Genomic DNA, 18,408 nt, shown 5'->3' on the forward strand with positions numbered 1-18,408 from the left:
AAATAAATTTTATTTTTTGTCACCCTCTTTGGATAGTTCTCCTGAAGCCAAAAGGAAACTTACTGTTGAATTACCTGTAGAGAGTCATGTATTTAAACGCCTCATTGTAAGAGACAAATTCACAAAATGAATACACACTAAACACTTGGCACTGCAATTTATAAGCTTTTATGATTTCCTACTTATTATCAGAAGATAACTTTGTTGCCATCAGTAAGCATTAATTGCCTAGTGTCATTTGGATATGATGATAGGACAATAGGAATTAACTCAAATATCTACCTATAAAGCCAAATATTTTTTATTTTATTAGCAAGTAAATCTTACTAATGGAATACATTTAGTCTTCTAAACATACCAGGCTATTTAGTTCCATTTATAAGATTGCAATGAGAGTTAATGAGGAAGCATAATTATCTGATGCATGTTTATATTCTCTTCCTCTCATTTTTATTTTTAGCTCCTTCATGTCTTATTTTTTAAGATGGATGCTATTCTGCTTAACTCTTCCATTTTATTATAAACCAAATATGCCATAAATAAGCATGTTATACAAGAATAATTGTTTATTCTTCTCTCTGAACCATTCAACTTCCTTCTGTGACAGGCAGCAGAGTCAAGCAAATGAATGTTGAGAGGCACTATGTATTCATCAGACAAACACACATTAAGGCTGGATATTATAAACTAGAAACTGTATTAACATTTTGGTCATTAAATCTGCTTAATTAAATTTAATTGTGTTTTCCCTCACATTATAGCAATTGCACACTAACCACATTGTCTTTCCTGTCCTAGAAAATAAAACATTATTCCAGGAAAGTCAAAAATTTAGACTTTGAAAGTCAGATGTATCTTTGGGAAGAATTAGATTATCTCTTATTACCAAGGAAAGAAATAAGGAAGATTATTGTGTTATTCTGATGGTGCCAAGGAAATGGTCAACATAAGGTATTAAAGTGCTTCTATAGACCACTATTAATTAATTAATTATCATGTAAGTGCTGCTATCTGTCAACTTGGTATGATTTTTCTATAGGGTGAATGACACACTCAGGAATCGTCAAGTCAAACCAGTCAAACAAGAAATATAGATTTGATGATCAGACAACAACAACCCACGTTTATAATAGTTAAGTGCTTTGCATTTTTTAGGTTCTAATGGAAATTGTTCACTGCAGAAATGCAAGCACAAACAACTTAGACGTGCAATATATGTAAAACACATAACAATAAATAGCATTTTATAATTTTAAACAAGGGAGAAAACTATATTCCTACTGTGGATTTAAGAAGGTGTTATTGAAGGAAAGAAATATTAACTGGTCTAGATAACAAACTTGGGACAGAAATGTCCTTGAAGGGTAACAGACCTTGGCATGTATATCCTTAACCAGTATTCCCCAGTCTATGCAGGCAAAAGCTAAGTGCTAAATGTTCAGTCAAGACTAAGGTGCCATCTAGCTTATTGATGAAGGTGACTAGAGCATGGCTATGCTGAGACTGTGTGCTCATGATAACTACGAGGATGAAAACTCTTGCCATTAGCATGAGGGAATGTTTCTTCCATGGAATATATGCTACTATACTTGTTTTCTTAAAAAAGAAAACATAATTGTAATTATATTATTGCTCTGAGTAAGACAGAAGGCACAAACATATCAGTATGCATTTCCTTACCATTCAGCTTGTTTTTATGTACCAAAAATATGTCAATTTGTGTGCAATACAAATTGTGCCATTTCTCTGACAGGACAGGTCATAAATGAAACATAGTGGCTATTCACAATGTGCACCGATTGCTTACAGTTCCATTTGTGAAAAAAAAGTGTATGCCTTCTCTCGTGACAACTCCACTGATTTATTCATGATGCACTATAGTTTGAGTGTAAAAAGTTACAGACACACCCACCAGGATTTTAGGAGGTCCTTTTGTTTTATGTCAACCATTTCAGTGTAAGATATAACTTGGCATAATGAGTCTTAGCCTGAGGGGGAGCATAACTTGCCAAATATAGAGAAAGATAAATTTGGCTGCTCCAGTGTTACCACAGAGAGATTAATATGTAAAATTTCTCTTGCTCATTTAGATGTTTTATTATCAGCTTCCAGCCTACCCATACATTTCAGAATGGACCTATCTCTAAAATTAATAAACAAAGTATTTTAATGGAGATATATTTCATACTTTACTTCCTGGGATATTTCTAAAGAAAAAAGCATTGTGACCCTTTGAAAATAAATGAAATGCCATTGATTCTACAATCAGCTTCCAAGAAATGTATTTACAAATAATTTGTTTTTATTAGTAGACATTAGGAATAGTGTGCAGAATATGAGACTTAAGATCTCTTGTCTAAAGGTACTGAAATCTGCTTAAGTGTGTAGACCATGGCTTCTTAACCTTGGCATTACTGACATTTTGAGTCAAAAAATCATTTGCTGTCTGGGTCTGTCTGAGCATTGTAGAATGGTTAGCAGCATCTCTGGCCTCTACCTTTGTGAAAACCAAAGAAAATTCAAATATTTTGATATTGCCAAATGTCCCTTGTATGAGAACTAGTACCACTGCATTTGTACTCAATAGCTATGTAACAAATACCCCCAAAATTAGCTATTTAAAACAAGAAACATTGCCTCATAATTTCTGTGGATCAGGGATTTGGGTATGGAATAGGTAGATCCTCTGTTTTGAATATCTCAAAAGACTGCAGTCAAATTGTCTGCCAGGGCTCGGATCTCATCTGAAGATTCAATTGGAGAAGGATCCAATTCTGAGCTCATCTCATTATTGGAAGCTTTCAGCTTCCATAGAGCTGTTCCTGGAGAGACTGATGGCCTAAGTTCCTTTCTGGCTTTTGGCTGGAGGCACCCCTAATTCCTTTCCATGTGGACCTCTCCCACATGAAAGCTTATTCACCAAATTGTACTAACTAACAAGGCAATATCAAGAATCTACTAGCAAGATAGAAGTAACAATCTTTTGTAATTTAATCATAGAAGTGGCAGTCCTTCATTGTTTTTATATTCGATTGGTAAGAATGAAGTTACTCAAGGGGAGGGTCTTACATAAAGCCATGAATACTATGAAGTGGGAAATATTGGGGCCATCTTAGAGTCTGCCTAACTCAATCAAATTGGCAACACCTGACAACTAGCAAACTATGTCAGTATTATGCAGTCTTCTGCTTTTTGGGACAACCACAACTGCCCCCCATACCCACCCCCTGCTGAATAACCAGTATTGTATGAAGTGTGCAATTATGATATAAAGACAGTATGAAAAACTATGCACTAAGTAAAAGAAGTCTCAAATCTACAAGACACAGCTATATGATTGGGAGAGAAGGTAATTCTACAGAGTGATGAAAAATGCTGGTTTTTAAAGAGGCTCACATCTTACTTTCATCTATAGTAAAATGAGGATAGAAGAATTTAGCTAAGCCAAAAAGGATGTTTTATAAAGAAGTAGTATTCTAAAGCATCAAGCTCCACTCCCCTTTTCCCTTCAGTTGCCAGAAGAACATTGGCCAGAGTAGTTTCACCTAGATAGCACAGAAATACACAATTGTTTTGGTTTGCTCTCTTTTGCTACATTTGTCAAATTCAAACTTTTCTTTTCACCACAACTTATAACACATTTTATATCATAACCCAGAACACACGTACACCTTCCACACCCCCCATACACACACACAGAGAGAAAGAGACAGAGAGAGAGAAAGAACTAAACATTTTACAAAACATTACTCACCTCCTGAACTATTCTGCTTCTATCACATTCTAGCCTATTCTTCTATATTATCTTATTATATTCTGTTTCATTTTAAAAAGTATGGTCAAGATTTACTAAATTATTAAATTGATTTCATGTCCCACTAATTTATACTAACTGTTTAGACACTACTCATCTACTCCAAGCTGACAGTCAGATGCTGCTGAAGTTCTCACAAGTAATTAAATCCACAAGACTGAATTGGAGTCTAGAGAGACACATGGAAAGAATTGTCCCATTATATGTTCCCACTATGGGCATCTAAGCAAGAAATTTTAAAAGCATAAGCCAGAGTAAAGCTTTTTCTTTTACTCTATCTTCATTTGTTACATATCATGCATGTAACAATATTAATGACAAGCTTCCCAGTATATGATGTCAGCATGGATTTCTCATTATTTTCTTTCTTCTTTTGGCCACTGAAGATGCAACTGTACTTTAGTTCATTTAACTTCTGCCTCTTTATGATCTGTATAAATAATAAGTATACCAGGTACAAAATTGAGCAGGTCTTTTTAATAATACCTTATTCATTTTCCTATAGAATTTCCTGCAGAATCCAAATTATATCCTGACAGCATTGACTTTTTAAACAAGAAGTCCAACAAATAAGAAAAAAGTTTACTTTTGTCTGATCAATGTTGGTGCAAAAGATAACATAATACATAGATAAAGAAGGGATAAAAATCCATTGGGTCAAATTCATTGATATCTCTGGGTCACATTTAAAAAAAAAAAAACTAAGCTACTAGTGAGTTTAGCACTGTTGGCCATCCATCACTGAGTATTTCAGGTGAACAGCAGCATCTGTTAACATGTTTAAGTTTAGAAAAATCGTCTGTGTACCTGGAGGTTAGTGATGCTAACTGACCCACTAAGTATATATACCTGAGACTTTGGCTTCATTAGCACCTTGAATGCTAACCAGAGATCTACAGAGAGAAAATGAAGCAGTTCAGTAATTTTGTCTTTGGATGATGTCAAAGGTTAGAATTATTATTATTATTTTGAGACAGCGTCTCACCCTGTCGCCCAGACTGTAATGCAGTGGCACGATCTTGGCTCACTGCAACCTCCACCTCGCAGGTCCAAGTGATTCTCCAGCCTCAGCTTCCCAAGTAGCTGGAATTACAGGCTTGTGCCACTACTGCCTGGCTAATTTCTGTATTTTTAGTAGAGATGGGTTTTCACAATGTGGGCCAGGCTAGTCTTGAACTCGTGATCTCAAATGATCCGCCCACCTCGGCCTCCCAAAGTGCTGGGATTACAGGCATGAGCCACCATGCCCAGCCAGAATTATTTCTTAATTTTAAAGATTTTTATATAACTGCTTAAGTATAAACTAAAATTGCATATTCCTGCATTTCTGGAAGGCTGGTGGGAAAGAAAGAACAAAGAAAAGCATATATTACATTGTTTTAAAACTCTTACAAATTACAAAAAATAAAATTTATCTTTTCAGATTTTAAGGTTTTGAGTATTAGTGCACAGTGCCTACTTTGAAGGCAGTTTGAAGGCGGCGTGTTACAGTATAAATATTATGGCTTTAAAAATCTCTGTCTATCCCAGTTGTTCGTTTGTGGTGTCTTAACCACCCCTGTCTGCACTAGGTGGTGGTGGGGGTTGATCTGCAAACTCTGTTTCCCAGAGTATTTTTTAGATGGCCAACTCTGAGTGTGATCAATAAGAGGCACTACTGGGAGATGAGAGAGAAATCAGGAAAGGAACAGACATATTCATCTTTCTCTTACTCTCATTCTGATTCTCACTCTAGTTTTCCTTATTCTGACATTGCCTCTAGAGCACTGGTTACTAAACATTAGGGCTTTGTCTGTGCTCTCAGATTCTTCTCTTTAACACTTCTTCACTTGTGTTCTCCCAGCCTTTCAGGTAGGAACTGCTTCTTAGAGTTTCTAATTCCTGAGTTAACACATAACTTTTGCTTTCTCCATTTTCAAAGATCCATGCAACACATCAATTCCTTGTGTTAAATATTCCCTATTTGAAATACTTGTGAGGTTTTTTTTCCTGATTATAAGCTTCCTGATAGAAATTTAGGTTTAAATATTACCTTTGGCCACTAACTAAATGGATGATCCTGAGTATATTATTTAAATATTTTGGGCTTTATATTTGTCTCTGATAATAAGACAGAAAAAATACGATAAGATAGTATATTATTATGCATATACAAATGTACAAAGTTCATAATAAGCATTCAAAAATTATTAGGAATGATCATTATAACATATATTTCCATACCATTTAAAAATATCTAGTAAATTGATACTGCATATAAAACAGTAAAGTTAACTGAGTATGTTGTGTGTTACTTTGTGTGAAGCAACAAAGAAGTAGCTCAATTGATTAAATACTGGTTTGGAAATTATCACCCTCATTTTAAAATTTTACTTGATGGCTGCATTACATGCTGACATCTTATATTTATAAAGATCACATTGAATAGAAGCTAAAAATATCCTGTAACAGGTCTCCAAAGATCTACTTGATGGGATGGATCAGCATGAAATCTGTATGTGAACTAGAATGTGCGCGCCTGAACAGATCTTTGTGTATACCATATGGGATATATTTACTTTTCAAAGATAAAACTATATAGCAAGTTTATATAACACATTTGTCTTTTTAAGATTTTTTTTGGCAATAACTAAAGACTTGTAGAAAGTTGCAAAAATAGTACAAAGAGATCTAGCGTACTTTTCACCAATTCTCCCAATGGTTACATTTTACATAATTATGACGTAATACCAAGATGTTGATTAGTACATACACATTTACAATTTGATTGCAGAAATTAGACCTAGTGTTCGATAAATCAGTAGGATGATTATAGTTTACAAAAATCTACTCTATATTTCAAAATAGCTAGAAGAAACAATTCTTACATTTCTAACATAAACACAAATGTTTAAAGTGATGGATATCCCAATTACTCTGATTTGATCTTAACAAATTCATGAATCTATTATATTATCATATGTGTTCAGAAAATGGGTACATCTATTCTGTATCAATTTTTTTAACTGAGGAAATTAACATTGGTATAACCTATATGCATAGTTTCATCCATTTTATCACATTTTAACTGTTTGTTTAATTACAAAATAAACTGTTTCCTTACCATGAAACACCTTACCTTCCTTTAAGCCCCTTTGTCTTTTACAGTTTGTGATAAAATTGTCTTAAATATGTCCTTTACATATATATTGAGAATGACATCAAACAAATTTTATAATTTTGCTTCAATCATCAAATGCAACCTAGAAATTCATGAGAAGGAAAGTTTATAGTATTTGTCTATGTTTTTCAGGTGTCGTTCCATCTTCCAAGATTCTTTTTATCATGTTCATTTTGTCCCAAAAACTTTTTTAGCCATTACATTAACAAAAATTATGAATACATCATAGGTGTATGTATTTGTGATACACATGAGATATTCTGATACAGGCATACAATGAGTCATAATCACAACAGGATAAATGAGGTATATTATCACCTCAAGGATTTATCATTTCTTTGTGTAACAAACATTCCAATTATACTCTTCCAGTTATTTTTAAATGTACAATAAATTATTGTTGACTGTAGTTTCCCTGTTATGCTATCAAATGCTAGATCTCATGCCTTCTATCTAGTATAGCCATGTTTAAGAGGAAATATACTGGTGACAAATTATCATAATTTTCCTTCACTTGAGAATATCTTACTTTCTCTTTCATTCTTAAAGGATATTTTGCTGGATATAGAAATCTGGGTTATTCAAATTGTTTTACTCCTATATATAAGGTGTTATTTGTCTTTGGCTCACTTCAAGTTTTATTTTTTGAATTTTTTTTTTTTTTTTGGAACTGAGTCTCGCTGTATTGCCCAGGCTGGAGTGCAGTGGCATGATCTTGGCTCACGGCAACTTCCGTCTCCTGGGTTCAAGTTATTGTTGTGCCTCAGCTTCCTGAGTAGCTGGGATTACAGGCACCTGCCACCACATCTGGCTAATTTTTTGTATTTTTAGTAGAGAAGGTGTTTCACCATGTTGCCCAGGCTGGTCTCGAACTCCTGACCTCTAGTGATCCACCTGCCTTGGCCTCCCACAGTGCTGGGATTATATGCATGAGCCACTGCACCCAGCGTTTTGTCTTTATTTTTCAGAAATTTAATTATGATTTATTTTGACTTGGCTTTCTTTGTTTTATACTATTTAGAGTTCTTCTTGAATCTGTAGGTGTATGTCTTTTGCCAGATTTGGGGAACTTCTAATCATTATTTCTTTGAATAATTTTTCAGCCACACTCTTTTTATACTCTCCTTCTGGAAATCCAACAGTACAAATGTCAGATATTTTCTTACAGTTCTACAGATTCCTGAGTTTCTTTTCATTTTGTTTTTCTATCTATTCTTTTTCTTATTTATATTGGGTAATTTCTATTGTTACATCTTCATGTTCATGGATTCCGCTGATTCCCTCCTTTATCTTTTACATTGTGTTTTTAAGATCACTCATTAAGGGTTTTTTCTTTTTTCATTATTTTAAATTTTATCTACATTTTCATTCATTTATTCTTTATATTATTTATTACTTTGCTGATTTTTATGTTTTTCAGTGTGGTTAAATCAAGTTCATAATTGCACTTTGAAACCTTTATGATGGCTGCTTTAAAATCTTTGTTAGATAATCCTAGCATCTATGTTATCTTACTCCTGGCATCTTTACTCATTCAAGTCAATATTTTCTTGGCTTTTGATATGACAAGTGAGTCTTGATTGTATCCTGGACATTTTGGGTATTACATTATTAGACTCTGGATTTTATTTAAATCTTCTGTTTTGGTAAGTCTCCTCTGACACTATACTAGCAGAAAAAGGGGGCTACCACTTGTCAGGAGCATGATAATCTAAGATTTCTGTGTGGCCCATGCTCACACCACGAGTATCACAGGCTGTTTGCCGCCAGTCAAGGAAGGAAGTTCAGCTTTTCACTCAGTCTTCTCTGATACGATTCCGTCTGGTGGCAGAGTGGAAGGGATTGCTCATGATAGACTGGAGTGGTACGGGTCTAGACTCCCCATTTAGCTTTTGCTGACATGAGTGGGTTGGAGTATGGCCCTTTTCCACAGTGTTTGGCTCAGATAGGAGAGTTATTCAAGTTTTCTTACTTGCAGTTTGATCATTTTCCTGTCCTTTGGCTAAATTGAACAGACTTGTGAGTGTGTGTGTGTGTGTGTGTCTTTTGTTGGTTTGCTTTTTGATATGTTACTGTATTAGTCTGTTCACACACTGCTATAAATAACTACCCAAGACTGGGTAATTTATAAAGAAAATAGGTTTGTCTCACTGTTCTATAGACTGTACAGGACATGGCTGGGGAGGCCTTAGGAAACTTACAATCAGGGCAGAAGGGCAAAGGGGAAGCAAACACATCTTCACATGGCAGCAGGAGAGAGAGAGAAAAAAAAAAGAGGGGAAGTTCTACACATTTTTAAACCATCAGTTCTCATGAGAATCCACTCACTATCATGAGAACAGCAAAGGGGAAATCCGCCCCCATGATCCAATCACCTCCCACTAGATGTCTCCTTCTACATTAGGAATTACAATTAAAAATGAGATTTGGGTGGAGACCCAAACCATATCAGTTCATTGTGTTTCCAAACTGCTGGCTTCCTTAGTTCCCAGTCCTGGATCTATGAAGCAAAAAGAAAAATATACAAACTTTTACTGTGTTATGTCTTGGGCCCTAAGGTCCACAATTGATCTGCCATCTTTTCTACCTTTCAGAATTTCCTTATGTTTGTTTTATATATAACCTCCAGGGACTTCAGCTGTACTTATCAAGAGCAATAAGAAGAACTAAATATATTCCATCTTTGTCTGGAAGTCAAAATATATTCCATCTTTGTCAGAAGTCCCTAGCCTGGTTGATTTTGAAAGAACAATGCATTTCTAATAAATACTGTTTTTCTAAAAAATATGCCCCAATGGTTCTTTGTCTTTTTTTAAATTTTATATACAGAGGTTATGCATACAGATTTTTTACATGAATCTGTAATAAATACTGTTTGTACCAAAAAATTTTTAGAATGTTGCTTTAACAAAAAACAGTAATTAGTGGTTAGAATTTCAATAATAAAAGTTGTTTAACCATGATACAAATAAAGAATAAAATGTAAGCATCCATGGGCAAATTTAGCATTTAAACATTCTAGCTCCTGCTCAAGAGTAATGACTTTATTTCTCCTATCACCAACAGCAATACCAAAGCCCAGGGCTTCTAACACCTTTTTATCATCTTTATCACTATTATCAGCCATTGGTTTAATGAAATAGAATCCAAGAGCTTTCTTCTCATCTCAAGTCCCTATGGTAAAGAACTAGTTCTATATTGCCTATACCTTATAGCTAAGATGAAAGCATACTGTGACTGTTGTTCAGTCAAATGATTCATTTAAAAATGTGTATTATGAAAACTCACTGTATAGGAGATATGTCTATAAGCTTTAAACATACATTAATACTTGTAATGCCCATAGCCTTGCACACATACACACAAACTTGCAACCATAGCTTTCAAGCATTTTGTTCTGATTAATTAATTTGCTCCACAGATCTTATTGTTCCTTATATTCTCATGATTCAAAGGCAATGAACAGTTCTTAGTCAAGAAAATATGTTATAACATAAAATATACAGAAATTAAAGTTTTCTCTGTCTCTTAAATCCATTTATTCAATAAATATTAAGCAGCTACTACAGTCATGTGTTGCTTAATGATGAGAATATGTTGTGAGAAATGCATTGTTAGATGCATTGTTAGGTGATTTTATTGTTGTGTGAATACTGTAGAGTGTACTTCTACAGTTCTAGATGTTACAACTGCTATACACCTAAGCTATATGTTATAGTCTATTGCCCTCAGAATACAAATCTGTACAGCATCATGCTCTAGGGATGTTACTGTGTTGAATGCCATAGGCAATTGTAACACATTGACAAGTATTTGTGCATCTAAATATATCTAAACATAGAAAAGGTAAAATAAAAATATGGCATTATAATCTTATATGATTATACAGACTGTATATGTTGTATATGTGGTCTGTCATTGACCAAAATGTTATTATGTGGTTCATGACTGTATATGTGAGACACTGGAGATATAATGTTAATACAAGACTTTATCTGCCCTCCTAACTTTAGGAATTTGAATTTCATTTGAAGAGACAAAGTGCCGAGACCAGCTCAGTTGGGGAGACCCTAATCCAGCAGCACTAGAGGAATTAAAGACACACACACAGAAATATAGAGTGTGGAGTGGGAAATCAGGGGTTTCACAACCTTCAGAGCTGAGAGCCTTGAACAGAGATTTACCCACATATTTATTGACAGTAAGCCAGTCATAAGATTTACTAAAAGTATTCCTTACGGGAAATAAAGTGATGGGCCAAAATAAAGGGATGGGCTCTGGCTAGTTATCTGCAGCATGAGCATGTCCTTAAGGCACAGATAGCTCATGCTATTGTTTGTGGTTTAACAATGCCTTAAGGGGTTTTCCACCCTGGGTGGGCCAGTTGTTTCTTGCCCTCATTCCGGTAAACAGACAACCTTCCAGTGTGGGAGTCAAGACCATCATGAGCATGTCACAGTGCTGCAGAGATTTTGTTTATGGCCAGTTTTGGGGCCAGGTTATGGCCAGATTTGGGGGCCTGTTCCCAACATGTCATCCTTCTTTGTTTTGCAAAGTGATAAAAGCAAAGGCAGCTTTGTCACGGTGAGCTACTTCTTGCAGGAGTCAGGATCCACATCTGCAGAATATACAAAGACAAACAACACAGATTAAAAGCACAATCACCATCAAAATCACAGAGCTTCCAAGTGATTTTATCCATTTTAGTTGGTTACCAGCTGCTAATCTGTCTGCAGCTCCTTCAAGGACTCCAGTTCCTGGCATTAAGGTCAGGTGTGCCTGGGAAGCTTTAAATATTTGTTCTTTTAATTTTTCAATACCCAAAGACAAGTTTGTAGAGTGTCCTTCTAGATGCCTTTTTATTCTTTCCCAAATTTTGATCTTATTAAGAGCCATTAATAGTTTCCCCAAATCCTTATGTTTAGCTCCTACAGCGGGCCATATCATTTGAGGTTGAGGTGCCACTATACCGTCATGTTTCCAGACAATAGGAACTCTTGCCATATTTCTTACTATTTCTACCATCTGACTGTTTTGTTCAGACCAGCTGAACATAGTGTTGCCGTTGCATGCAGACTGAGAGGTGCAATTTAAGCTAAACATTCCCTTAGGGGACCAATCAATAATGATTCCATAGGAATCGTTGTGCAGCACCTCTGCCTGTTCTGCAATGCAATCTTCCCAAACAAGTACGTTCATTTTTTTCTGGCCAGGTTCAATTTTGTTTACAAATAGGTTTTTGAGGGCGATATGCCTTAATTATAGGAGCAGATTCATTATGGTAAATAGTGAGGTCAGAAAGCATGTTTAACTGTTTCATAGAATGATTACATCCAGGCATTATTGCCAGCCAAGATTGATAAATATGCCCAATAAGTATAATTGTTCTCTGTGTCAGCCCTTGTTGAAGGAATACTCATGGCAATGGTGATCACTGCTATCATAGCTATCATTAAATTACTCATTGTGACTGGTTGTCCCGCTTTCCTCAGGTTTTCTTCTGACATCTGTGACAGCTTCTTGATCTGTCCCCAAGTAGGTGGCTGTGTTCAACGAGTGTTGCTCGTGACAGTTGGAGTCCTCCTCAGTGTCAGTCTCAACATGGCTGCAACTGGCGGGTCCTCAGGATCCTCCTGGAGTCTCTTCCTCAGCATCTGGCTAATGATAAGGTTTCAGATGTCTTGATGGTATCCAAATTGGCTTTGATTCAGTCCTGGAGAAGCACAAGCATAACCTCTACCCCAAGTTATTATTTTACCTATTTCCCAACTTTTTGTTATTGGATCTCTCCACCAAACCAGTTGTTCTGCTTCTGTCTTTGCAGCTGGTTTTTGTAGATGCTGTTCAGCTGCTGTTAGCATCTGGCCTTTAGGCAGGCTCAAAAAATTTTTAGTTAATAGTGCTTGATTCAGTTGCATTTGCAGTGTTCCATAGTCCTTGTTTTCCGGCCTCTGCTTTTGCAACTGCTGTTCCAGGGAGAGAGTCATTCTTTCCACTATGGCTTGTCCTTGAGAATTATATGGGATACTAATAATGTGTTTAATAACCCATATAGAGAAAAATGTAGCTAGAGCTTGGCTAGTATAGCCTGGGGCATTATCTTTTTTAATATAAGCTGGAATGCCCATCATCACAAAACACTGCAAAAGATGATGTTTAACACAGGCAGAAGACTCTCCTGATTGGCATGTATCCCAGACAAAGTGAGAAAAGGGGTCCACACATACATGTACATAAGCTAGTGTCCCAAATGAGGGAACATGTGTGACATCCATTTGCCAAAGAGAATTAGGTTCCAATCTTTGAGGATTAACTCCTCCTGTAAAAGATGAGGAATGCACCATTTGGCAAGTTGGGCATTGCTGGATAATAGCTTTAGCTTCATTCCAGGTAATGCTGTATCTGCATTTGGGACCAGAGGTATTAACATGGGTTAAATTGTGAAAGTGTCTAGCATTAGATATTGCATTAGCAACCAGGCGATCAGCCATTTGATTCCCTTCAGTCAAAAGTCCTGGAAAAGGTGTATGAGCCCTAATGTGAGTGATGTAAAAAGGGTGCATTCTACTCCTGACTGCTGTTTGCAATTGGGTAAATAAAGTCATCAGTTGTTCATCTGTATGAAATCATAACTGAGCATTTTCAATTAATTGTGTAGAATGAATGACATATGAAGACTCAGAAATCACATTAATAGGCATATCAAAAGCAGTCAATACCTCAATTACAGCTACAAGCTCCGCTTTTTGAGCTGAAGTATAGGGCATCTGAAAAACTTTACCTTTTGATCCAGAATAAGAAGCTTTACCATTACTAGAACCACCTGTAAAAATATTTTAAGCACCTTCAATTGGTTTAAATTTAGTTATTTTAGGGAGAATCTAATTAGTTAATTTTAAAAATCAAAACAGTTTCGTTTTAGGAAAAAGATTATCAAGAATACCCACAGAGTCAGCTAACTAGGTTTGCCAAATAAGACTATTTATAAAAGCTTGCTGTATTTGTGCCTTTGTGAGAGGGACAATAACTTTTCCAGGATCATATCTGTGTAATTTAACAATCCGAGTTTTCCCATTTCCTATCATAGTAGCGATTTGATCCAAATAAGGAGTTAGGGTTCCTTGAATTAGCATGTGGAAGAAAAAGCCACTCTAATAAGTCCTGCTCTTGGACAATAACACCAGTAGGTGAATGCTGAGTTGGAAAAATTACCAAATCTTGAGTCTTCTCTGGATCTATTCTATTGATTTGAGCTTTATGGACTTGCTTTTCCATTAGCTAAAGCTCTGCCTCAGCTTCTTCTGTTAGTTGCTGAGGGCTAGTGAGACTAGGATCTCCTCTAAGGATAGAAAATAGCTTACTCAGGGCATAGGTAGGAATGCCTAGAGCAAGTTGTATCCAATTAATGTCCCCTAGTAATTTTTGAAAGTCATTTAATGTTTTCAATTGATCCCTATGTATGGTTACTTTCTGTGGCACAATGGTAATGTCATTTACTAAGGTCCCCACAGGTTGTATAACTGAATTAATGCTCTTAAATCACTTAACATTCTCTATTTACCTGATTTTTTCTTAATTACAAAACTGGAGAATTCCAAGGGGAAAATGTTGGAGCTATGTGTCTGTTTTCTAATTGTTCATTAACGAATTCCTCTAAAGCCTCCAGTTTCTCTTTACTTAGCAGCCATTGTTCTATCCAAATTGGCTTATCTGTTAACCATTTTAAAGATATAGGTTCTGAAGGCTTAAAAATGGCTGCCATCAAAAATGATATCCTAAACCTTGGCAGGAATTTTGTCTTTCCAATTGAAGCAGTTCCTTCAAACCTTGCAAATGTTTTCCTAGTCCCATACCAGGGACATACCCCATCTCATGCATCATATGTTGACTTTGAGGGCTATATAATTGTTCTGGAATTAGAACTTGTGTTCCTCATTGTTGTAATAAATCTCTTCTCCATAAATTTATAGGTACAGAAGTTATAATTGGTTGAATAGTCCCAAGTTGTCCAACGGGCCCTTCACAATGCAAAATATAACTACTTTGATATACTTCAGGGTGTTTACCAACTCCAACTATATTAAATTGAACAGGGTGAATTGGCCACGTGGATGGCCAGTGCTGTAGAGAAATGATTGAAATGTCTGCTCCTGTATCTACCAAACCTTTAAATTTCTTTCCCTGAATAGTTATTTCACAGGTAGGACGTTTATCAGTAATTTAATTTACCCAATAAGCTGCTTTGCCTTTTTTATTTGTGCTTCCAAATCCTCCTGTTCATTTAATTTCACTTTTCCCCATTTCCGCATACGGCACAATCAGGAGCTGTGCTATGCATTCTCCTGGCTCTGCTTTCCAGGGAACAGAAGTAGATATAACAATTTGAATTTCCCCATTGTAATCTGAATCAATGACTCCAGTTTGTACTTGTACATCTTTTATATTTAAACTAGACCTTCCTAGAAGTAATCTTATCGTCCCCACTGGCATGGGTCCACAGACCCCTGTTGGGATCTTTTGAGGGGGTTCCCCAGGCAGAAGGCTCACAGCTTTTGTGCAGCATAAATCTACTGCAGCACTACTAGCTGTGCTGAGGGACAGATATTGTACAGGGGTGAGAGAATGGCCTGAGCAAGAAATGCCCCGGTTTGATATGGGGCCCGGGACGGGCCCCTCATGGTATTTCCCAAATTTAAAAGGAAAAGGCTCAAATGTAGCTATAATATTTCCCTGTTGATCTGGGGGTTGTATTCTAACAGGGAACTGCCAAGCCTCTAAATCATCCTCTCATTTAGCTTGCTGAATTTCTGCCTGAATAGAACTGAGAGTAGTCACTCAAGGCACTGCTCAAACAGTCACTGCAGCAACTACTTTTCACACAGTGTCCTCCAGAAAAGAAAGATCTAGAGGGTCAGGCCACTCTTTTTCTTCAAAATAATGAGGGGGTAAAGAAGGGTAGGGATGGACCTCTTCCTCCTTTGCTGCTTTAGCTTTAGCTGGCAAACAAACCTGCGCTGTTACTTCTTCTGTTACTTCATTGTTATACTCTCTTTCTTCCTCATCATTAGTGTGAAAAGATTCCAAGGTGGAACAAACCAAAGCCCACACTTGTCCCATTGTTACCCTGATGCTTCTGAGCTCCCCTTCTTACTCACCATGGGGATTGCTTTAAGAGTATTTGGGTGTCCGTCAGCTTAGTTCCACGTTCTCCAACTGTTGCTTCAGTGACCCTTCAACCTGGATTCAAGCCCCACATATGGACACCACTTGCCAAGACCAGCTTGGTCAGGGAGACCCTAACCTAGTGGCACTAGAGGAATTAAAGACACACACACAGAAATATAGAGTGTGGAATGGGAAATCAGGGGTCACACAACCTTCAGAGCTGACAGCCTTAAACAGAGATTTACCCACATATTTATTGACAGCAAGCCAGTCATAAGATTTATTAAAAGTTTTCCTTATGGGAAATAAAGGGATGGGCCAAAATAAAGGGATGAGTCTGGCTAGTTATCTGTAGCATGAACATGTCCTTAAGGCACAGATTGCTCATGCTATTGTTTGTGGTTTAAGAATGCCTTAAGCAGTTTTCTGCCCTGAGTGGGCCAGCTGTTCCTTGCCTTCATTCCAGTAAACTGACAACTTTCCCGCATGGGCATCAAGGCCATCATAAACATGTCACAGTGCTGCAGAGATTTTATTTATGTCCAGGTTGGGGGCCAATTTATGGCCAGATTTGGGGGCCTGGTTCCCAACAACAAAGAAAATATTTATGAAAGTATGTCAAAGAGTGTATCCAGGAAAATAAGTTACAAGAATAGCAGTCTCAACAATCTATAATCTTAGTTTGACATTTCCTCAAGCATTTTCCTAGAATCATTTGGTTATTATTATCCACAGTTCATTATTTTTTTCAAACTCCTATTCACATGCCAAGTTTTAAGAATAAGGATTTGTTTTTTGACAAACTGAACTCTTAGAGATGGAGTTGATTAAAAACTTTTGCCCAAACAACCCTCATTGCTAAGTTTAATATTTCAAAAATATCTAGTCAAAATTATTTTTGAACAAAACTTATATTTTTCATTAAATAGTTCATTTTCCAAACTAATTGAAGATGTCAAACTTAGTTCATAATCTATTAGCAAACTAAATGGTGTAATGCCTTAATAATATTTAGACCATATTAAATGGAACCAGAAATAATAGTAGATATGGCATTGGCCTAATAACACAGCCTTGGGCTCATATGTAAAAGTATATATTCACTGGGCCTTCATGCTGCCACCACTGTGATTCGGTGGGGAAAGGCAGCTTAGGAATCAGAAACCGGTCTCATCATACTTGTGTGACTTTGAGCAAAGTACTGAAGCTCCCTAAGCCTTTCCTCTCATCTCTCCAAATGGGGTTGTGGTGAATATTAAGTGCAATCGAATGTATAAAATTTCATTTTCTTTGTGCTACTGTTGCTACCCTGGTCTGTGCCAGACTCCAGATGAAAGCAGCGGCAGACAGAGGACATTCTCAGGAAAGACTAGGGAAAGAGCTGGAGGACAAACAGGCGGCTCTCTTACCTCAAACTGCAAGTCATGATAAAAATAGTGAAGAGGAAGATAGCATTTTAGTGACTGTTGGAGGCACATGATCCAGCATGTGTGAATAGCAGTGGCTGGCATGGAGTTAGAGCACAGGCAATAAACTAGCCTCCTGGAAAGGTCGTGAATGTGGAGTCCAATGAGGGAATTAAGAGTATGGCCTTAAAAGAAAGACACTTAGGTATACCTAGACCACAATTGGGCTCTGGAATATTGTTATATTAGGTTTACTCTAAACCTATTTAAACCATAGTCTCTGACTCTATCTACTTTAATTGGGCAAATAGGCTGTGGAACATATTCATTATTTGCCATTCTTTTTCTTCCCACTGCAAAACAAAGTTTGTGATACCCAAGAAAACTCAAAACATTTATGAAGCCTTTTATTTTACAATAACAATTGGTACTTAAAAATAAACATTGGTATTTTAAATACAAATGTAATTTATCCTGATTTATTTCAATTAGACAAATCTACCTAAGTACTAGTGACTAGATTATTTTTAGTACTATATTCTCATAAATATTTACTTTGGTTCTAGAATTTATTTCACAGGGTATCCTAGACACAATTGCGATAAAATTTTGTTAAAATCTTTCAATATGTTGAACAAACCGATAATATACAGTAATATACAGGAATAGAAAAGAAGAATTATTATTTTTTTAACAGTTCTTTCTTACAATATCTAAATTTCTGGCAGTTAGGACAGGAGTGAGTCAAAATAGCTTTTTAAATACCTAAGATATGAATTAGCTGGACGTGATGTCACACGCCTATAATCCCAGCTGCTCAGGAAGCTGAGGCAGGAGAATCGCTTGAATCCAGGCAGAGGCTG

Source organism: Pongo pygmaeus, chromosome 3 (assembly GCF_028885625.2).
Source record: "Pongo pygmaeus isolate AG05252 chromosome 3, NHGRI_mPonPyg2-v2.0_pri, whole genome shotgun sequence".
Classification (NCBI taxonomy): Eukaryota; Metazoa; Chordata; class Mammalia; order Primates; family Hominidae; genus Pongo; species Pongo pygmaeus.